At 37.9% G+C, this 6,977-nt stretch overlaps 1 long non-coding RNA gene across 2 annotated transcripts; it reads left to right on the plus strand.

Annotated features, from left to right (window-relative positions):
* Nucleotides 1-235: 235 nt before the first annotated feature.
* On the plus strand, nt 236-3,449 carry LOC145090455 (uncharacterized). 2 transcript variants are annotated; one of them, XR_013701585.1, is made up of 3 exons: nt 236-623; nt 2,070-2,135; nt 3,150-3,449. It is a non-coding gene; the product is annotated as an uncharacterized LOC145090455 (long non-coding RNA). The 2 variants fall into 2 exon arrangements; XR_013701584.1 differs by lacking the exon at nt 3,150-3,449 and having other exon boundaries at nt 2,070-3,012.
* Nucleotides 3,450-6,977: the final 3,528 nt, after the last annotated feature.

Consider the following 6,977-nt stretch of genomic DNA (forward strand, 5'->3'; position numbering starts at 1 on the left):
TATATTTAAAATGTATATAACTTAATTAACTGGTCTTTTGGGTAAATACAATTTATTTGATGGTGTAAATGATGTTGAGGGACCGAAGTGTCAATAAAAGAAAGTTAGATTGTCAAGTTATTAGGGTTGGGGCTGCTTGCGATTTAATCAAGGAAATATGGGGGGTTGTTGTGAAAAATCATTTATAACTACCAATGAGCATGCCATTCGACGAGAATTGAAGGAGTCGCACGTTTTTCTTGTGGCCATCGACGGAAGTTGTTAACACCCTCCCTCGTGTTCTTCTTGGGTGGCAGTGATCGATAAAAAAAAAAAAAAAAAAACCCCGAATCCAATTGCTTGGGCTATGAAGTGCGACTATCGGCAATAAAGAAGGACAAGGGAGAGACGAGCGCGAGAGGGTTTACAAGGTTGCGATCGACTCCTAGTTTCCCTCATGTGTGTGTTGTCGATCAGCAAGGAAGAAAAAAAAATCGAGCGTGATTAGGAGCGGGGCAGCAGGAACGATCGAGAGGGTGTAAGGCTGGCGCGACTTGAGCCGGTTGGCTGTTTTCGTTTTTTGATTCGGTGTTGAGTTCAAAATTGCGTCTCTAATCTGGTGCTGGAATCGACCTCTTATATTGGTAACTCCTTGATTCTTGATTCTTTATATAATTATCTTCAAATTGCTTTCCAATTTGTATCAATAATCATGACTTCTTTTACTTCCTCCTTATGATTGCTTGAATGGACAAAGTCCAGATTTTGTAAGGTATTTTATTGATTATTTTCCTGTCAAAGTCCTATAAATTCCCTTTTACATGTTGGTGTGGGTGATTGGGAGTTGGTTGGATTGGTTAAGTCAAATGCTCTCTTTTGGTGTCATTACTCACATCGTTTATCTTCAATTCTTGTGATTTCTTGTGTAATGATTTTATGTTTAAGAATATGTTCCCAACTCTTCATAAGATCCTCAAAATAGTTTTCCAGTATATTCAAATATGTGAGTTAGTGGGAGAAATTCAAACCCAAGTTGGTTCTCTTTTTAATATCATATGTTGTCTTTCCATTAAAGACAATGTACTTTGGACCATGGTTGGAGGGTGAAACCATCTTTTTACTCTCATGTTATATTGCTACTGTTTTAAAGCTGTTTTTCAGCCATGTGGTCGATTTGGGTGGTGACTTAATGGGTTAAGTGGTCAAAATGTCCTTGAAATTCAAAGCTCGAAAATTCTGAAAAATTTATCATTCTGCCCCTGTTTTGGAAAAAATGTAGAAAAATCATCAGAAGTCGTATCAGTGATCCGTAAACTCTCAAAGTTTTCATTTTGAGTCTAGTTTGTCCATGAATTTTTCCAATACCTGTTGTTGCCTCCAACTTAGGTGAAAATCGCCTTTGTCACTGACTGGTCGGAAATTAGCTGTACAGATAGACTGTTTTGTAAAAATCATATAAAATTGTAGAAAAATTGTTTGGACTTTTAAAAGTACTTTATGAAAAGATAAAAGTACAAACTACTGGAATATACAAAAATATTGTATAATTTGCAGTCCTTGGTGGTGTTAAAATGGCTTTGAACAGGTGGTTGTTACGGGTCAAAATCTTGAACTTTGTTCTAAACGTTCGTCTATATGTTTAGGCATTCTACTCTCAATGTTTTTGTGTCATCTGTTTGATATTCTCATAAAAGTACATAATTGATGTCTTAATACTACCATTCAATCATCTTGTGTGTAAAACTGAGCATTTTTAATCATTTACCTAAAGTCTTGAATCATATAGTGATTTTTGGTGAGTGTTAGAATTCTGCACAGCAACTTTTCCCCATCTTGCGAGAGATATAGCTGCTAATATGGGAAGAATTGGAAGATGCTCCTCTCTCATGAAGCTCTAGGAAATCGAGTCTAGTTTTCAGAAAGTCCGCATTTAGTCCAATCGGAGTTAGAGATTCTGTTTTATGACCAAAACACTGAACAGTGGTCAAGCTGTGAAACTTAAAAAAATATATGTAACCCATTAAGAAATTAAAGGTGTTAATGAAACTTGGACCCCATTTTGATGATTGCTTGGCATGTGTGATTATTAGGTGAAAACTTGACAACTTCAAGAAGGTTCAAGGCTTGAATTAAAAAGAACTCGCTTCAAACATAAGGTGAGTCGACAATTTCTGTTGACTTTAGTGCATAACCGGAAACCACATCTCGTATGTAGATTGTTGATGCAAATTAGGATTCATGCTATATTTTTATAAATGCTTGTGATAATTATTGAAAATATGTTGTTTGCATCTTGTGTGTGGTTATTCCTTGGTATCAGTTGCTATGGTGATATTCATGTTATGTGAACGTTGTAAGTTGCATGCGGATATGATGTTACATGAATTGGTAGTTATATGCTAATGTATGGTGACATCTTAATGAACTTCATTACATGATAATTACTCGTTTAAGTTGTAAGATTAACATGATTATTATGGTGTATGCATGCTTTTGCGGGGTATAACGGTGACATGGGTAGAACCTTGCAAGACTAATGGGTTGAAAGATCTTAAGCCATAACGGTGATTAGTTGCACGAACTTTTCTAGATGGTCGTGTGACACGTGGTTCGTGTGCATCTCGGTGTACAGGAACTGGAGTGGTGTTAGCTTTATGGTGTGGCCGGATCAAACATCGTGGGAATCGGGAGGTGTATCGTTGGAATTGACACCATTTGTACCGATCCTGAACGACACCGTAAAGTACTTGTACTTTGCAAGTCGGAGTAGTGAAAGTGGAAGTCTTGGGGTTGGTGTATTCGGGTGGAAGTCATGAGCCACATAGAGCACTAAACTGGCTGAGCACACTAGTAGTGAACAGGGTTAAGTTGTTGGGTAGTCTCTCCCTAAGGAACCCCCAAGATAGTTAATCGGTTGAATCAAATATTACATATAATAAACGGTGAATTAAATTATATGTGATAATCGGTTGAGTTAAGTTGAAAACTATATGATTGAATTAAATTATGATATCATGTTATTTGTTTTTTTTACTATGTTATCATCATGATTTGCATGAATGACCCTTACGGGAATGGTGTGTTTTTCTTTTTGGTTGTGTACAACTTGTCGCCTAACAAGGCGGTTACTGAAACTTGTTTCTTTGTTGAATGCCCTTTGATTGGTACAGGTAGCTTAAGAGCATGGCTTGGTGAGGTTGGGTTCCTTTTGGGTAGTTAGTTTTAATAAAGATGCCACCTGAACACGTTTGGTTTTTATTTTCCTTTGAACTCCTTTTTGCATTAATTAAATGGTTGAATGATTGTTTATGAAAATGGTAACGCGTGGTTTTGAAAATGTTTTGAATTATAAAGAAACTAAGTCTTCCGCTAACGTATCCTGTTAAATAAATGTTTTAAAAAGAAAAAAAATTATGGTGAAAATCATGACGTTACACTAAGCTCATGTCTCCCAATATCAATCATAAAGATCCAAGGGGTTAAGGTCTCTGGACCTCTTTGGATCCAGATCCAACGCCTTAATACGAGAAGGGACCAAATGCTCAACAAATCAAGCATCTAAAGGGTCTAGAAAACCCTAACTCCAAAGGTTGACACCAAAACTGAAGAAGGTTCGATTCTATACCTCAAATTTGAAGTCCTTGGCTCTGAAATCTTCAGAATAGCACCCTCTTTAGCTCCCTCTTGCCTTGGTCACCTTCTTCTTGCAAGAACAACAACACAAGGATCAAAAATGGCCTCTCCTTCCTCACAACGCTCTAGCTCTCTTAGGGTTTCTCTCAGGGGTATGGTAGTCGTAACTGAAGGCTATAAGAGCCTTTAAATAGGTCGCAAACCCAGGAAATTAGGGTTTCACTAAATAGTGTGGATTCGCTGAGTCCACGAGTAGACTCGTCGAGTCCGGTCACCAATCCGGATAAGAACCCGCGATCCTACTCGGCGAGTCTAAGCATCAACTCGTCGAGTTCCTCCCCAAAACTGAAAATGAATGAATAATATAATATACCTGGGAATCCGGATGTTACAATTTTCCCCCACTAGAATCAGAATTCACCCTCGAAGTCTCGCTCCACAAACAACTCTAGATGTTGCTCACACATCTCTCGCTCCAGCTCCCAAGTCAGCTCGGACCCTCTACGATGTTGCCACTAGACCTATACCAGGGGCACTTCCTTGTTCATCAAAACCTTGATCTTCCGATCCATGATCGCAACCGATCTCTCAACATAGTTTAGGCTCGCATCCACCTGAATATCCTCTAATGGTACCACCGCTGACTCATCGGCTACACACTTCCTCAACTGCGATACGTGAAAGGTGTCATGAATCTGACCAAACTTCGCAGGTAGCTCCAGCCGATATGCTACCCTCCTACTCTCGCAACCACTCTGAATGGACCAATATATCAGGGCCCAAGCTTGTCCCTCTTCCTGAATCGAATCACTCCTTTCTAAGGAGATACCTTCAGGAGTACAAAGTCACTAACCTGAAACTCGAGCTCCGACCGTCGCCTATCCGCGTAACTCTTCTGGCGACTCTGAGCTGTCAGCAACCTCTGCCTGACCTGTTGTATCTGCTCAGTTGTCTGAAGTACTATCTCTGTACTGCACATCACCCGCTGCCTTACTTCTCCCCAGCAGATGGGAGTCCGACACCTCCTCCCATATAACAGCTCAAAGGGTGGCATACCAATGCTCGAATGATGGCTGTTGTTATAGGAAAACTCAGCCAAGGGTAAATATGTGTCCCAAATCCCTCCGAAATCCAATACACATGCCTGAAGCATGTCCTCGAGCGTCTGAATCGTCCGCTCGCTCTGCCCGTTAGTCTGTGGGTGGTAGGCGGTACTAAAATGCAACCTCGTGCCCAACTCCTCATGGAATTTCTTCCAGAATCTGGAATTGAAATATACATCTCGATCTGATACCATCGAGATTGGTACTCCATGACGCGATACCACCTCTCTCACATACAACTCTGCCAGCCTCTCCGCAGAAGAGCTTTCACTGATTGCAAGGAAATGAGCGCTCTTCGTCAACCGTTTAACAATCACCCAAGTTGCATCGACACCCCTTGTGACAACCCGAAATTTTATTCTGTACAAACAATATCACTTCAATAGAAGTCAGAACAGTCGTAGTGAATTTTCAGTGGCAAATAGATAACGAAAAAAAGTTTAGTGACTAAATATGAACAAAATCGAAAGTTCGTTTCCCTCTAAAAAAGTTCAATGACTAAATGTGAACAAACTTCCTCTTGTATTATGTTTTAGCAAATTATTTATTTTTGTAAAATTCTAGCAACATTTGTTGATGAAGAAATCTACGAAAAAATGAAACCGAAAAAAAAAACAATGGTTTTGTATTTTCCAAAATAAAAAATCAAAATTTTCAATCCGATTTTGGTTTTACAAAACAACTAATCATTCTCACTCATGTGAATTATGACCATTGGTTTGACATGTGGAATTAAAAAACACACAAAGAACACGGTGATTTGGGTGTTTAATAGATGCATTTGATTATGAAAGGTGTTCACAAAAAAGGATCTAGATCTAAATATACATAATTAACACACTAACACTCTCGATGTTACATCTCTCAAGCATACCTCTACATGTGGTATGAACCCACCTTATATATAGGTCTTTACATCTCTCTCTCTCTCTCTCTCTCTCTCTATATATATATATATATATATATATATATATATATATCATGTCACAAGGCTACTTTACCACATGCAAGTGAGTGTACAAAAGTCAAACAATTTACAAAGTCATACATGGATAACTTTGTACCCAACATTCTCCCCCTCAAAGTTAGGAATGGATGACCCGCTTCAAGTCTTCCAAACTCGAGCAACCTCACGAATCGAGCCTCAAACGTGACACATGTAGAGATGAACATCAAATCTTCAATTCTTCCATGACTTTTCAATTTGGGTTATAGAATGTGAAACCATACAAACCGAGCATCAAAAGGTAATTAGGGATTTCTCATTCTCCAAAAAATTACCCAAAATTTGAGCATTTATGCACACTCCAAAAATCTTCAATAAGTCCAAACCTATCATGAACCAAAATCACTTCCGAATCTCCAGTCGAATCATTTCATAAACTTCAAATACTCTGTGGTCACTTCGGTCTTCAAGTTAGCATAATATGAAAAATTCAACTTTCGAATTTTCATATCTAAATATCTCCTCTTTTTTATAATCGAAAAATGATTATAAACTTCATCAACAAATGTTGCTAGAATTTAACAAAAATAAATAATTTGCTAAAACATAATACAAGAGGAAGTTTGTTCGCATTTAGTCATTGAACTTTTTTAAAGGGAAACGAATTTTCGATTTTGTTCATATTTAGTCACTAAACTTTTTTTCATTATCTATTTGTCACTGAACTATTGAAACTGTACACATTTTACCCTTATGACCGGCAACAGCCGGTCATAAGGGTAAAATGTGTACAGTTTCAATAGTTCAGTGGCAAATAGATAACGAAAAAAAGTTTAGTGACTAAATGTGAACAAAATCGAAAGTTCGTTACCCTTACAAGTCATTATCCCTTTAAAGATTTACATGGCATTCATAATAGTTTTCCCAAAACAAGACAATGACACTTAATTACTTATGAATTCACCAACTTTAGGTTGATACTCGCTTTCAAAATAACTTGTATTCTCAGGTCACCAGTAGACAGGTACGATAGCCAGGTTTTGAGAAGACGGAGCACAGACAAGACTCGTCTTTTATTTTGATTGTATTTTTGGTGTCTTATTACATTGAAAGAACACACATGTATTAAAACTTTACTTTTAATGCAATGGATGATGTTGTTGCTTGTTAGTACTTTACATTGTTTGTGATACTGTACATGACGTCCTCCACCCCAGAACGTTTCCGCCGTTCTAGGGTTTGGGGTGTGACAGATTGGTATCAGAGCATTGTGTATAGTGAATATAGTATATCAACCCATAAAAGATATACTAACT

Source organism: Lactuca serriola, chromosome 2 (genome assembly GCF_051521515.1).
Source record: "Lactuca serriola cultivar US96UC23 chromosome 2, Lser_US96UC23_V15, whole genome shotgun sequence".
Lineage (NCBI taxonomy): Eukaryota > Viridiplantae > Streptophyta > Magnoliopsida > Asterales > Asteraceae > Lactuca > Lactuca serriola.